The sequence below is a fragment of the Rhinatrema bivittatum genome, chromosome 5, assembly GCF_901001135.1.
Source record: "Rhinatrema bivittatum chromosome 5, aRhiBiv1.1, whole genome shotgun sequence".
NCBI classification, from domain to species: Eukaryota; Metazoa; Chordata; class Amphibia; order Gymnophiona; family Rhinatrematidae; genus Rhinatrema; species Rhinatrema bivittatum.
This window is the reverse complement of record NC_042619.1, coordinates 156,904,272-156,920,469: the sequence shown is the minus strand read 5'-3', so window position 1 is coordinate 156,920,469 and position 16,198 is coordinate 156,904,272. Positions and strand designations below refer to the sequence as shown.

At 43.1% G+C, this 16,198-nt stretch overlaps 1 protein-coding gene and 1 long non-coding RNA gene across 3 annotated transcripts in view; one reads left to right on the top strand and one right to left on the bottom strand.

Annotated features, from left to right (window-relative positions):
* The window catches only part of PCDH9 (protocadherin 9), a gene marked incomplete in the record, with an annotated part of 2,477,617 nt that overhangs the window by 510,963 nt on the left and 1,950,456 nt on the right, over nucleotides 1-16,198 (bottom strand).
* LOC115092262 overlaps nucleotides 1-16,198 on the top strand; it is a 34,646-nt gene that overhangs the window by 15,969 nt on the left and 2,479 nt on the right. For both annotated transcript variants that reach the window (XR_003856964.1, XR_003856963.1), the window contains exon 2: nucleotides 15,710-16,071. This is a non-coding gene — a long non-coding RNA (uncharacterized LOC115092262). The remainder of the gene's footprint in view (nucleotides 1-15,709; nucleotides 16,072-16,198) is intronic.

Genomic DNA, 16,198 nt, shown 5'->3' with positions numbered 1-16,198 from the left:
CAGTTTCCTACGGATGGCGCCAAGGTGGCGTACATTTTCTCGCTTTTGGACGGGCCCTGAACTGGGCATCTCCTATGTGGGAGAATAACGATCCAGCACTAAGTGATTTGAATCGCTTTGTGGAGGAGTTAAAAGCGGCTTTTGATGAGCCTGCACGACAGGCATCCACAACCTCTGAGTTACTTCAGCTCCGGCAAGGAACGCGGACTCTTGCAGACTACGCGTTGGAATTCTGCACGCTCGCCCAGGAGGTAGGCTGGCAAGATGATGCTCTTCGAGGCGTGTTCTTGGAGGGGTTAGCTGGCCGTATTAAGGATGAGCTGGCGGCTCGCGACCTACCGGAGAGCCTTAACTCCCTCATTGAACTGGCAGGCCGAATTGATCGGCGTCTGCAGCAAAGAGCGAAGGAGGGGGGTCCTTTTCGTCGATTGACGCCTGTGCCTCCAAGGTCCACGAACTCGGGTTCCCGAGGAGCTACTGCTTCGCCTGCGACTTCCACAGAAGAGCCCATGCAACTGGGTCGATCATCTTTGTCACCCGAAGAAAGGCAGCGTCGCCGCGACTTGAGGCTGTGCCTGTACTGTGGAGGTAAGGGTCACTTCCTCGCGCAGTGTAAGGAACGGGCGGAAAACTCCCACACCTAGGGTTAAGGGAGGAGTGTCCCCTAGGCTGCCTCAATGCTGCTCCTCAATGTACCGTACCGGTGACTTTGAGATATCCTGGTGGTTCTTTCCTGACACAAGCCCTTGTCGACTCCGGGGCAGGAGGGAGCTTTATTACAAAGCATCTTGTGCAACAGTTAAGTCTCACCACACGGCGTAGGAGTCCTGCTTTAAGGGTTACTTCTATTCAGGGGACCCCCCTGTCAGGTTGCATATCCACAGAGACTACTCCGCTGATTCTCCAGACGGGCTTATTGCACACCGAGGAAATTTCATTTTTGATTTTGGAAAAATCAGTACATCCGGTGGTCCTTGGTTTACCCTGGCTCCAGAAACACTCTCCTGAGATTCGATGGAGGGACTTTCAGATCATCCGGTGGGGTCCCGACTGTTTCCACTCCTGTCTCCAAGCGAAAGAGGTCCAACGGATTCCGCTGGCTCACATCGCTCCGGGATTACCGGCTCCGTATGCTGACTTTATGGATGTCTTTTCCAAGGAAAAAGCAGAACTGTTACCTCAGCACCGTCCTTTTGACTGTGCGATTGAACTGCTTCCGGGTTCCACTCCTCCTCGTGGAAGGGTCTATCCTTTGTCTCAACCCGAAACCCGGGCTATGTCGGATTATATCACTGAGAATCTGGCCAAAGGCTTCATCCGTCCTTCGAAGTCTCCTGCGGGGGCGGGTTTCTTTTTTGTCGCAAAGAAAGACGGAGCTTTGAGGCCCTGTATAGATTACCGTGGGCTCAATGCTATCACCAAGAAAGACAGATACCCGCTTCCTCTAATTCCTGAATTGTTGGACAGACTCCAAGGGGCCCAAGTTTTCACTAAACTGGACCTCCGTGGCGCATATAATCTGGTCCGTATCCGTCCCGGGGATGAATGGAAGACGGCTTTCAACACCCGGGACGGCCACTACGAATACTTGGTGATGCAGTTTGGACTGTGTAATGCTCCCGCCATATTCCAGCACTTATTGAACGAGATTCTGCGAGAATTACTGCACTCTTGTGTAATTGTATATTTGGATGACGTTCTCATACACTCTCCGGATCTAACCTCCCATCGGCAACACGTGAGGCAAGTGCTCCAGATCTTACGGGACCATCATTTATATGCAAAGTATGAAAAATGTCTCTTTGAGCAAGAGTCTTTGCCCTTTTTGGGGTATATCGTGTCCTCCACCGGTTTCCGTATGGACCCCAGTAAAGTATCCGCCATCAGGAAATGGCCTCGTCCAGAGGGACTTAAAGCGTTGCAACGCTTTCTGGGGTTTGCGAACTTCTATAGACACTTCATTCCCCAGTATTCTCGATTGGTGGCACCTTTAACCGCCCTGACGCGGAAGGGGGCAAACACTCGTCTTTGGCCTAAAGAGGCTTGTGAAGCGTTTGAAAAGTTAAAGGAAGCATTCCTCCAGGACACTTGTTTACATCATCCGGACCCTACTCGGCCATTCCTCGTCGAGGTTGATGCTTCCAATATAGCGGTAGGGGCGGTCCTGTCTCAAAACTCTAGTTCTGGACACCTCCTACCCTGCTCCTATTTTTCCAAAAAATTTTCTCCCGCTGAGAGTAATTACGGGATTGGGGATAAAGAGTTGCTAGCAGTTAAACTAGCGCTGGAGGAATGGAGACAGTGGTTGGAGGGCTCTCTTCACCCAGTCACTATTTATACAGATCATAAGAATCTGGAATATCTGAACCAAGCCCAACGACTCAATCCCCGACAAGCACATTGGTCACTTTTCTTTAACCGCTTTGACTTCGTCTTAAAGTATCGACCAGCCTCGAAAAACGTCCGGGCAGATGTGCTGTCGCATTATGAAATTCAGGAGGAGAAGGAAGAATTTCCGCAACACATCATCGACCCCGCCAAGATCCAAGTAGCCAGCACCACAGTTTCCGCTCTAGGGCGAGTAGTGGTTTCCCGCAGGGACCGCAGGAAGGTTTTAGCCTGGGCCCACGACTCCCTCTCTGGCGGTCACGCCGGTAGGGAGAGAACGATAGATCTGCTAAACCGCTATTACTGGTGGCCCCGAATACGACAGGATGTACGTTTGTATGTGGATTCTTGTCCGGTCTGCGCCCGGCAAAAACCATCTTGTGGCCGACCCTGGGGTCTTCTGCAACCGCTGCCTATCCCCGCAGAGCCGTGGTCTCACATTGCCACGGATTTTGTAGTGGATCTGCCACCATCGGAAGGCAATAAGGTGATTTGGGTGACCGTGGATCGCTTCTCCAAAATGATTCATCTAGTACCATTGCCTAAACTGCCTTCAGCGCCTGAACTAGCGCTCTTATTCACTCAACATATCTTCCGGCTTCATGGCCTTCCACAAAGTATAGTATCCGATAGAGGATCACAATTTACTGCCCGTTTCTGGCGGGCCCTCTGTAAAAAGTTTGGGGTACAGTTAAATTTGTCCACCGCCTTTCATCCGCAGAGTAACGGTCAAACCGAGCGCACAAATCGTTCTCTCAAAACCTTCCTCCGAAGTTTCATCTCGGAAAAGGGGACTAACTGGGTCTCTCTTCTTCCCTGGGCGGAGTTCGCCTATAACAATCATACCCATTCGGTCACAGGACAAACACCTTTCCAGATTGTTTTTGGTCGCCATCCGAGACCTCCGGTACCGGTTCCTATTTCCATTCCTTCTCCAGCTGCATTAACAGTAGCACATCAAGTTCATCATCTCTGGAAGGGAATTCAGCACAAACTGTCCACTGCCGCGAAAAGAACTCAACAGTTCGCCAATCGCTGTCGACGTCCAGCGCCAGTCTTTCTACCTGGTATCAAGGTGTGGTTAAGCACCAGAAACCTCCAACTACCTAACCGTTCCCGCAAGCTGGCTCCCAGATACTGTGGACCTTTTCAAGTAGCAGAACGTATTGGAATGGTATCCTATAGACTCCGTCTCCCTGCTTCACTCCACATACATAATGTGTTCCACGTCTCTTTACTGAAGCCGGTGGTACTTTCGCAATTCCATCATCCCTCCACTGATGCACTATCCTCGTCTTCTACCGGAGAAACCACGTATCAGGTACGGGAGGTCTTGGACGTCCGCTTCCACGCCCGTCGCTGGGAATATCTGCTAGCTTGGGAGGGGTGCAGACCCGAAGAGAACTCGTGGGAACCAGCTCGGAACATCCTGGACAAATCTCTGCTAACTCAATTCCATCAGGACAATCCCGGAAAACCAGGTCCTCGGCGGAGAGGACGTAAAAGGGGGGGTACTGTTACGGTCTCGGTCGCCGCTGTAGCGCCCGAGTCCTTACCTCTTCTGCTGGGTCCGGGGCCCTGCCGCGATCCGCAGGATTCGGGCTCGCTTGGGCCGCGTGGTGTAGGCCTCTCCTCATGCGGGATGCTGCCAGGCTCCACGGAGGACTCCTCCCCTTCGGGGGAACGCGCGCGCGCGAGGGTCGGGCTTTTCACGGTCCAGCACCCGGATGTGCTGAAACCGCCCCTGACTGACGTCAGCACCCGCAGGAGATTTAAGTCGGCCCCGGCCCTTCAGAAATTGCCTTGCAACGAGGTCTCTTGTTTGAGCTAGTTGCTGTTCCGGGTATCCTTGTTTCTGCTTCGCCAGTTTCAGAGTTCCTGTATCTCTTCTGTGCTTTATCGTTGGACTGCCTACTCGTTTTGATTCCTGCTGCCTGCCTAAGACTTCGGACTGCTTACTCGTTTTGACTCCTGCTGCCTGCCTAGACCACAGACTGCTTCCTCGTTCAAAGATTCCTGCTGCCTGCCTAGACCACGGACTGCTTCCTCGTTCTAAGATTCCTGCTGCCTGCCTAGACCACGGACTGCTTACCCGTACTTGACTCTGGCTGCCAGCCCAGATCCGGTTTGCTCTCTGTCTTCTCCAGGTTCCACCCCGGCTCCAGTTCCGCTCCGGGATTCCTTCCACGCCAGCTTCTCTCCTAAGTCCCAGCGGTCCGGGTCCCTACGGGCTCCTCCTGGGGGGACCTCGGACTTCCAGGGCGAAGACACCTAAGCCATAGTGACCCGGGCACCAACAGCTTCTCTGGGGGCGTCTCGGGTTTCCAGGTGAAGTTCAGGCCTCAGCTAGGCGTTTCTGCCTCCCGATTGTTCTTTCAATGGTCGGCCCAAGGATCCACCCTCTTTCACAACAGCACATTTCTATTTATACTTTATGTGGATTTATTCTGTATTTGGTGAAGGTTTGTGTTCTGCATGCAAAGACTGAGATGAAGCATTCTTTTAATATGTGGTTTCTCTGTAGGGATCTGTAGTAGCTTTAGCTCTGGCCTGTTCTGTTTTCCTGATAGGAGGTGTATTGATATTTTAGATTCTGGTGTAATATTTGTGGTATTCTTTTTCATAGGTAGGGTTGTTATTCTTTGAGTGTTGGCAGAAATATATCACAATAGGTATGATGCCATATGAATTCCAAGATGGAAAGCTTTCTTGTTGGTATCACAACAGTGCATGAAATTATCACAATAACGTATATATTAATTTTACTTCAGAATGTCACTTTTCATGTAAAATATGTGTTAAATGCATAATTTAAAATTGTGTATGGGGAGGTGGGGGTAGGGTGCCTAATACACTTGTACTGGCCCTGTGCACAGCAGCAATGCTCCACCCCACCCAGGCATAGTTCATCTTGTTTCAGGTCCTAGCATGCATGTTAGACTCCTTGGTCCATGTTTCAAGATGGGTTGGGTGGACAGAACGCCCCGGTTGACAGTCAAGCCACATGCTGAGCCTCATCTTGTCTTGCCTCCTTGTCTTTCCCCTATCAACACCACAGTGACCTGACTACCTCCACTCTGCCAGCCTGTGTTGCACCTATCAAAACCACAGCGACCTGACTACCTCAGCTCTGACAGCCTGTCTAGCACCTATTAAAACCACAAGGACCAGACAACCTCCACTCTGCCAGCCTGTCTTGCCCCTATCAACTTTCTGCCACTCTGCCGTGCTACCATACACCAGATGACTCACTCAACTCCTTGTGGTGTTCTTGCCACTATCATGGTTTCTCAGTCTTTCTGGTTTCTCAGTCTTTCTGCTTGCTATGATCCCCCTTCATTGTACTGTAGGATGTTGATGCCACTTGTCTTGCCACTTTGCCTGTCATGCTGCCTTTGAGGGTTCATGCTTCTATTATCGGTGCTCTCTTTTGAAGCTGTGATGTGTTTTTGACACTCTCGCTGCTGCTTTGCACCTCTGTTAAAGTACTCTATCCACTACTGGTACCCCTTTGCCCCTTTAAAGTGCCTTAGGCTGTTCATGTCACTTTGGTGCCACTTTGCCACAGTCTGAGTACCTTGGAACTCTTTTCTCATTCTGATGATTGCTCCCCAGAAGTTTCATCAGAATTGATAAGAAAACCCCAAAAATAGGCTGCAAATCCTTCCCCCATTGACTTTCATGGAAAACGAATCAAACGAATTGGGATTTTTCCCAGAAAATGAATGTGACAAATTTGGGTCCTGGCGAAATGAATAAGAATCAAAACAAAATGTTTCCTTCTGCACATCCCTAGGCTGAGGCAGGCTAGAGCACAGGAACAAGTTAAGTCTGGGCTTATAAGTAGGCAGAAGCCTAAAAGAGGCCAAGTCCAAGTAATCAGCTGGAGGCAAACTGGAGTCAGGACAGGTGGATGGAGATGAAGTCGAGTACAGGCTGGAGTCAGGGCAGGTGGCTGGAGACAAGGTTGAGGTGCGAGCACATGTCAGAGCTGGGAATCCGTCCGAAGCATGGTCAGGAGAAGCAAGGGTCAAAGCCAGGAATTTGTCCAAAAGCGTAGTCAGGAGAAGCAAGGGTCAAAGCCAGGGATCCATCCAAAAGTGTAGTCAAGAGAAGTAAGGGTCAAAGCCAGGGATCCATCCAAAGTAATCAGGAACAGGTAACAGGTACTGGAACTCAGGAACTAGAAACAGGAACACAAGACTGGAACAAACAAGTAAAGGAACAGGAACAGGAACAAAGAGTAGCAACTAAGCACACGACAAGCATGGAGACCAGTTGCCAAGGCAAAGACCAAGTGGTGAGGCCTGCCTTAAATAGCAGGGCCCGATGACGTCATCATCCGGGGCCACAGGGAGGTTTCCCGCCATGGTTCATTTAAAGTCGGGAAAGGTGCACGCGCGTGCGTACTTAAGGCAAATGACAGACTATGTGGTGGTGGCATCTCCCCTACGCACATGTGGGGAGACCTGACTGGAACCGGAGGAGGTCGTAGAGCAGCCGGGGGAACCTGGGGAAGTGATAGGAGCACGGGCGCATAGGTGGCTGCTTACTGCTGCCAAAGAAGAAGGGCCAGGTCCAGGACCTGGGGGTGAGTAGGGCCGGTCGCGGGCCTACTGCGGCCAGGACACGCAACATTTTTACCACAGAAATATAACTTTCTGTTAAAAAAGCATAATATAGAAATAAGCAAATGTGAGTGTGTCACAAAATTCATTACATATATTCTGCGGCACATACTGAAGAAGAAGAATGGCTACCTAATATACAATACAAATTGCTGAATGGTTGGATATAGAGACAATAACTGAAAACCAGATTAAAAAGAGCTCCAAAATGGAAGATCCCTGGCCCTGATTCAGAGTATATCTTTTGGCTCAATCATCTCTGTGCTCTGATCTGGTACACTGCAATTTTCAATTTATCAGAGTCAGAATAAACACTACAATGATTAATAACAGGAAGAACACTATCTCTTCCTTAAAGGGAGCCAAGTAATATCCCCATCGTCTCCTAACCAGTTGTTTAAAATAGGATTGATTATTTTCAAACTTCGTATGAGTAATTCTCCATTCTGGTTTAATACTCTCTTAAGAATCAATAAACCAGCAAGATCTTTGAGATCCTCTCAGTTGAATTTTCTTGAAGTTCCCTCCATCCGTCATGCTCGCTTGTTCAGTACTAGAGAGACTTCTTTTTCAGTTGCGGCGCCTTCACAATGGAATTTGATTCCTTTTGACTTAAGATCTTTAGATGATCTTAAGAAATTTAAAACAACTTATAAAGACTTCCTTCTTACCCGTGCTTTTGAGACGTAAGCTATGAAGTTAATACCATCTAACTGATCAAGAATTCTTCTCACCCGTATTTTTGAGACGTAAGCAATGAAGTTAATACCATCTAACTGATTAAGTATTTTATACCATATTTGAGATGTACTGTAATGAAGTTTTGTCATCTTACTTCATATATAAATGTGACAATGTTTTCTCTGTTGATTTGATGTTAATTTAAATTTAAATTTTTGTTGAGTTTATTTTTTGTTAAATGTTTATTGTAATGTTGTGTATGTAATTATGTCCATCGCTTAGGCCAATTGTGTTAAGCGATTAATAATTTTTTTAAAAACAAAAAAAACAAACCTGCATAGATGCAGATAGACTATAAGGTTACATTGAATCTAATAACGTTATAGCAATAGAAAGTAACAAAAGAGGATCATATGGAAACAAAGACCAATTAATGATGAATAACATCACCATGGCTAACTATATAAGAAATACTGTGACAGATCTAAATATATCAATGCCACATGCACAGTGTTAAACAATCAAAAAAATCAAAAAGGAACCAAAAAGGTTCACTCACTGTGAAAAACGTTTGTGTGTATGCTATTGCAGAGAAGGATCAGAGATCATAGTTGATAGAATATTAACGGTGGTGCCGTGGTATTTGAAAACAACAAAGAGCAATCTGCATCTAGTTGAGTTATTTTGCACTGGATGTCATTGGGTAATTCTAAACCCAGTAAAAATTATTGAAGTTTTAAAACAAAATATTTGCATAGAAAGGCACAAAAAATGGAGGAGGTTGGCGGTTCTATGATTATAACATGCCAAATGAGGCAGGGTTGCCTACACGATTATATGAGACCCTTCCAACCCCTCTACAAAAAATTGTGTTCTTATTATATTCAATAAAGAGAATTCCACAGTTTGTGTAGGTGCATAAAAATTAAAAAAAATATTTAAAAACAACAAAAACTCTGCAATAGCATACACACAAACGTTTTTCACAGTGAGTAAACCTTTTTGGTTCCTTTTTGATTTTTTTAACTATATAAGAAGACAAAATTTTAGTATAACAACATTCATTGAATATAAGAACACATTTGATAGCATCCAACATTGTTGAATCATAAACTACTTTGAAATGTGCAACATAAGCCCACTAACCTCACCATAAAAATATGGCAAACTTAACTCCATCTGAACTACAGCTATGTCAATATGTCATTCTCAAATTCTGGATACAGTGAGTAATATTTCAAGAAGATGTCCTCTATTACTTATAGATTTTACCATATTTTCAAAGATAGAATGATTTATAGATAACATTGCAATATTTGTAGAGGATATGAAGCTTCAAAGCTCCTATGATCATCATTTAGAAGAGCAAATTTGAGTAGGGAAGAACTTTGCAGATGATATCAAAATGACATTGGCCTTGACAAATGTGCCAAGTAACCTTCACTGGAGGAACATATAGCAAAATTGAAAACATCTCCATGATGGATTAAAGTAATAAAAAATAACTTTAACAGAATGGCATATATAAATATCTAGAAACAGAAAAAAGTGGAAAACTCCAACTTAAACACTGAGAGAAAAGATGAGTAAAAAGTACTACAAAAGACTGAAACTAATATTAAAAAGTGCTTTAACAGCATGGAATAAGGAATAAGACATCAATCAATTTGCTATCTTGTACTTTCATACAGCTTTGTAATCATAGATTGGTCCCAGAAAGATCTCAACCAGTTGGATATAAGAACAAGAAAACTCATCCATGCTTACCAGCTAATCTATAAGAAACAGTGTGTACTGAGACTATGGGCCTCATTTTCCAAGCACTTTACCGCATGCAAATTAGTAATTTGGTATTCAGGGGGCAGGAACCTGTTTATCATGTGTGGCGAAACAGCCGCAGTGTTAGCGCAGCTGCTAACTACAACCTCAAATTTGAGAGAGAGAGAGGGGGAGGGGGAGGGGGAGGGGGAGGGGGAGAGAGAGAGAGAGAGAGAGAACCTTACTATAGTGCCTATGCCCTAGACAGGTATTTGAATCCCTATGGGAGGGCTACCTACTAACTCGGGGTGGGGATTAGGTATGAGCGTCGGGGGTTGGGGGCCACTTTCGCATTCCACATGAGACCTACGGACAGAACAGTGGTCTCTAGTGCAGATTTGCTGGCCGTCGGAGTGAGGACGCTCACTCCAAGAGGAGATTTGGGCAACATTCTCTCCACCTAGCATGTTGTTGCCCAGGTAGAGTGTCCATCAAGCTAGGTAGAGAGAATGTTGCCCAAACCACTTCTTGGAGTGAGCGTCCTCACTCCGACGGCCAGCAAATCTGTACTAGAGACCACTGTTCTGTCCGTAGGTCTCATGTGGAATGCGAAAGTGGCCCCCAACTCCCGATGCTCATACCTAATCCCCACCCCGAGTTAGTAGGTGGCCCTCCCATAGGGATTCAAATACCTGTCTAGGGCATAGGCAGTATAGTAAGTCTCTCTCTCTCTCTCTCTCTCTCTCTCTCTCTCTCTCTCTCTCTCTCTCTCTCTCTCTCTCTCTCAGTCAGTCCAAAAACCAGCAAATATCGTGCACTGCAATGAAAGAATCATCACACACTGGGAAAACATGTGCAGCACTAATGTTCATGTAATTTGGGCAACCTTTCCAAGGAATGAGTGAGATCCACTATATATAGCAACAGAATTTGCAAAAAAAGATTAAACATTTTTTATTTATTTAAAATGTTTATAGGCTACCTATATCAGAACATAAACTCAATAAAATATATAATCATAAAATAGCTCACCATAAAACAGGATGAATATCATACAATATTTCTGAAATAGCCATTAAAGAACCAAGAAATAAGAAATAACAAGTGACAAATTCCCAAATATAGCAGAAAATACAAATAGTTACTTCAGTAACCACTTGTAGATCAAAATTTGACAAAGGGATAACTAAAAGAAGGTGAAACCTAAAGATGGGAAATTGATAATCACAGCACTGGACAGTTAACTACATATAAAATGGTTCATAGTAAACAGAGTAAACTATAAAAACAGTCAAAGAGATTCTGTAGCATAAAACAGAAACGATTTCTATCTTATTCACTGTGGTGTCAGAAGGCCTATAAATATATATAAAGAAAAATGCATCCACCAGAAATTGTGTAAATGCTAGAACATTAAAGGTCCAGAGAAATACTAGGATTATGAGTCTAACAGAATTAAGAAGTTGTGATCACAAAATATAGCCCCATACCAAGTAATAAAAAGCTGGATGCTAGAAAACAAAATGTAGTAATACAGGAAAAATACCATAAGAAGAGCATTGCTAATAGAAGTGTCACTATCAAGTTACTATCCTGCACAATGTATGGAAAATCAGAAGATCATAAAGTATCAAGAGACCAAGAGATAAGTAAAATGTGGCAAAACAGGCCTCTAGTCAGATCAAAAAGTACTTTCAAGCACACTTTTAATATATTGCTCTCTTTGTCATAATGCAAGTATTGAGAATAATGCTGGCATTAAATTTTAGAGATGTGATCATACACAACATACCCTGGTTTAAGAATGATGCTCTAGGGGAGACCAAGATGGCCGCTGAGCTTTGAGGTCGTGAGGGCTGCGCTCCCGGGAGAAGGAGATTTCTAAAAGGAGCGACTCTATAATTAATTACCTTTTCGGAAATACAATGCCGCATTCAAAGAGGAAGGCTCGCGTTCGTGATATTACCTCAACCCCTGAGCAATTACTTCAACCGAGGATCGATGTAGCTTTCACGAGGACCCCAATATCAAACCCGGAAGCAATGGTTGCTGGGGCAGACAGAGAGCAGCTGCCGAGCCCCCTGACCTCAGAGATCTCGCTGAGCCCGGGATATCCAACGCCACCGGAGCCACCGAGGAAATGCTCAGTGAGTGCAGAGGCATCTGGGCAGTTTCCCTCAATGCCGAGCGGTATCCAGAGAGGGGTGGAAGGAATACCCTCGGAGAACCTGCAATTGACGGGTTCCAGGAACCACTTGGAGTCGGCACAACACCGCCCGGAACATCAAAAAAATGGCGAAGGACCCCTGGAGGTAGGAAACAAGCTGGGAAATCTAACCCCACTTACCACCTCAGTTTTGGCTCCCTCGGAGGAGATTAAAAATATTTTAATTACCATGCAGAAATCTATAACTTTGTTAACCTTAACTGTGCAAGAGGCAATGTTAAAGACACAGAAAGTAGAGGAAACGCTGACTTTGGTGGAAGAAAAAATGGTAACTTTGGAAGGGAAAGTTAAGAAAACTGAAGAGGTCCAATTAAATCTTATAAAATCTGAAAAAATGGTGGAAAATAAAATAGAATTCTTTGAAAACCAAGTTAAAAGAGCGAACTTAAGATTTCTTAACTTCCCCAAAACTAAACTGCAATCTCCTATAGATTTATTGAAAAGTTACTTTATAAATATTTTGAAGTACTCGACAGAAAAGATTCCAGTTATAATATCTACTTACTATTTAACACAGCGAAATCCTACTGGGAATAATAACATCACTCAAGAAAAAGGAGAAGAAGAATCGTTAGACCTAACGGATTTTTTGGAAAAATCCTTTGAAATGGAGATAAATTTGAGAGCAAAGCTATTGGTTCAATTTTCCTCAAAAATGGACAGAGATGGTGTATTAAAGCACTATTTCAGGTTTCAAAAATTAAAATTTTTTGGACAATGCATTCAAATTTTCCCAGACATTGCTAGATTGTCTCAGTTAAAACGTAAAAAATTTCTGGAAATGAGGGGTGAGGTGGTGGGAAGGGGGGCACGATTTGTGTTACGGTTCCCATGTCGTTTCATTTATTATGGGAATGCTAAATATATTTTTACTGAGCCAACACAATTACGTAGCTATTTAGATGGATCATCTTGTACCTAAATGTATTCAGGAGGGTTGGAAAGAATAGTAAGGATATTGGTCAACCCCAAGCATCAGTATTTTGAATTTCAATTATATTTTGATTGCCTTTGATCTGCTTAATATAATCTTGGTCTTCTCTATTTCCTAAAAAAATTTTGCAATGTGCCCCTAACCAGGATATTGTATTTTCTATAACTGCAAAGTGAGGTATTTTCTTTTGTATTATTAATGTTATTTTTCCTGGAATATGGAGAGTGTATTGAAATATTTACTTGTATCGTAATTAAAAATTCAATAAAGTATAAATTTAAAAAAAAAAGAATGATGCTCAATCTTGTAATGATATGTAGAAAACAAACATGAAACATATAAAGGCAATTCATGCACGAAAAATACATTTATTGGCGATGCTACCCCAAGGCTGATGAAGAGAGATGGAGAGAGAGAGAATAAGAGAAAGAGAAAGATTAATTTACAAAGGCAGAGAAAGGGAGAGAGAGACTGAGATGAGTGGGGTGAAACAGGAGATTGCTAAAAGAAACATTATGCATTTCAAAAGGGATTCTCATGTGAAAATTGCGTATTCATGCTTAAGCAATATATGTGTGGATATGCTATTTTATAAATGGTTTTTTCCATTTTGCACATACATTTTACAAGCAGAAAAAAGATGAGCTGGGGCATTCTGAGGCATGTTTCAGAAGTATGCACGGTAGGTGCTATTTTGTAAGGGATATACTTGTATACATCACCAAACTTATTCATACATTATGACTAGCACAAGTGAAATCAGAGTTGTTTGTTAGCTGCAGTTTTTGAATGGGAGGTCTGGGTGAACTGGTAGAGGTTCAGGTGAAATAGATACAGACTGGGTGAACTTGCGGAGTTATTGGCAAATTGGTGTTTTCAAGTATGTCTGCAAGTAAATATTGTTAAAGCGGTATATACAAATACTTTATTAAATACCTGCCTCTGCATATGTCAGGGTTATTGTGCACACGTACATTTTTTTTTTTTTTGCTCACCTAAACTATACATGTTTCTGTTTAGAAAATAGGTAGAGAAAGTATGCGCTTTTTTTCTTTGGAAATATTTGCATATACTGAAATATATGCATGTATTTTAAAAACAGAACTGCCGCACCATTTATCAAATAGTAACATAAATCTCCATGAATCCACTTTTGTGTATAATTGCTCTATAGCAAGCCTATAAGGATATTGCATATAATAGCAAATATTTGCATTTGAGCACAATTGTCCTCCCTCACTCTATAAATGCTAATATCATATTGATTTGGATTTCTATACTTTAAAAATACCATTATTCTAACCATTATTACTGGAAAGTATACTATTTGTAAACACAAACTATATCAAAATATCTAGTAAAACATGCATGATAATACTATAAGTAAAGGAAAGCATAGATTGTATTATATATTAAGGATGTACAGAAGCAAAATTTTCATTTCAGATCAACTATTCATTTCATAGGTTACTTTTCCCTGTGTTTGGTTTCTAATAAACAAACAAAAAAAATGTTTGTTTATTGCATTTGTTTTTCATTTTCTATTGCAATCAATGGGGAAAGCAATCCCTATGTTCTATTGACTTAAATGGAAGAATAAAATGGGCCATGGCTGGGGTCCAGCCTAGGGACCCAGTCCAGGCCCCAGCCTGAAGCCGAGTCCCGGAACCCAGTTCGGGGCCTAGGCCTGGATTGGGGTTCAGTCCAGGTTCTGGTTCTGGCGCTGGGGCCTAGGATACAAATAAGATTAACATGAGATTAAAATGATTTTCAGAAGACTATGTTTCTCAGGAGTTAGCTAAACTAAAAGTAGATAAAGTGATGATCCCAACAGGATACAGATGAGGGTATTAAAGGAACAGAGAAATTCTAGCAGTTCTGCTGGCTGACATTTTCAAAACTTCCTTAGTGTTGAGATAGATCTGGAGGAATGGAGACAGGTGGATGTGGTTTTTCTTCACAGAAATGGAAATAAGGAGGCAGCTGGGAACTATAGGCTTTTTAGTCTGAACTCTGTGGTGAATAAATTGATGGAATTGCTGCTAAAACAGAGGATAATGCTGTTTCTGGAATGGAATAGAATTCAAGATCTGAGGCAGTATGTTTATACTAGAGGTAGGTCTTCTCAGCCAAATATGATCAATTTCTTTCACAAGTGACCAGAGAGTTGTTTCAGAGGAGAACAATAAATGGAGTATACTTTGATTCAGTAAGGGTTTTGTTATGGTTCAACAAAGACAACTTATAAGTAAACTGAGCGCCATTGGTATGGAACCTAAAGTGAATGGGTTAGAAACTGATTGAGTAGAACATGACAAAGTTTAGTGGTAAATGGAGTTCACTCTGAGGAGGGGTATTACTAGTGGTGTTCTGCATGGATTGGTTCTTGAACAGGTTCTTTACAACACTTTTGTAAATAATATTGTAGAAAGACTATCAAGAAGACACCAAAATCTGCAACAGGTCTAGGTTTTGGCAGCTAGGATTTAATGCTAAAAAATGAAGAGTGAAGCATTTGAGCTGCAAAACTCCAAGAGAGCAGTACAGGATGGGGGTGGGGAGAGGATTAAATTATTCTAAACATAAAAGAAAGAAAGGATTTGTGGGTGATCATATATGTTAACCTTAAGGTGGCCAAATAGGTGAATAAGGTGATGGCAAAAGCTATAAATATGCTTGGTTGCATAGGAAGACGGATTGTCTGCAAAAAAAAAAAAAAAAATGGAGGTGAAATTGCCCCTTTATAAGTCCCTGCTAAATCCTCATTTGGAATACTGTACACAATTCTGGACACCACACTTTCAAAAGGATATGAAACTGAATGGAGTCGGCTTAGAAAGTGGCTACTAAGATGATCAGTGTTCCTCCTTGTGAATAGTAGGGGGACAGACTTTAAGATCTAATCATGTATACCGTAGAGGGAAGGTGGGATATGTGAGATAGGATGGAGACATTTAAATACCTCCAAGGTGTATGAACAGGAGGCAGTCCTCGTTCAATGGAAAGGAGGCTCTGGAACAAGGGATCATGGGATGCGGGTGAAAAGGGGTAGACTCGGGAGTAATCAATGGATTTTTTATTTTTTTTTTACAGTGAGGATGGTGTACATGGAACAACCTTCCAGTGGAGGTGGAGGACCCAAGAATAGAGTTAAAATGTGATCAGGCAGTATCGGTCTACATTTGCAGCTACCCACATATTTTTCCCTTATTTTATATCTTCTTCCAACTTGCTTAGAAGACAAGTCATTACAGTGACAGTTCTCAGCCAAGGGCCCATGTATATGAGCCACTTTCAAAAATGCAATCACAGTGCCTAAATCCTGTAACTACACTGGGGCTGTGAACCCTGCCTCTGAAGCATCCCTAGCATGGACTTGACTCAGAAATTAAACCTAAGTCCTCCATTGGCAGTGTCTAGATCCTCCACTGAGTGTCCAAGGCAGCTTCTCCATGGTACGTTATTTCAATAGTGCATTGTATTTTTAAAGTTTACTCATGTCTTTCCTCGTCTGTCTCCATTGTTCTCCTTATCTGATGGGGTTTCCAATTCTGACACATGTGAGAATTGGAAACCCCATCT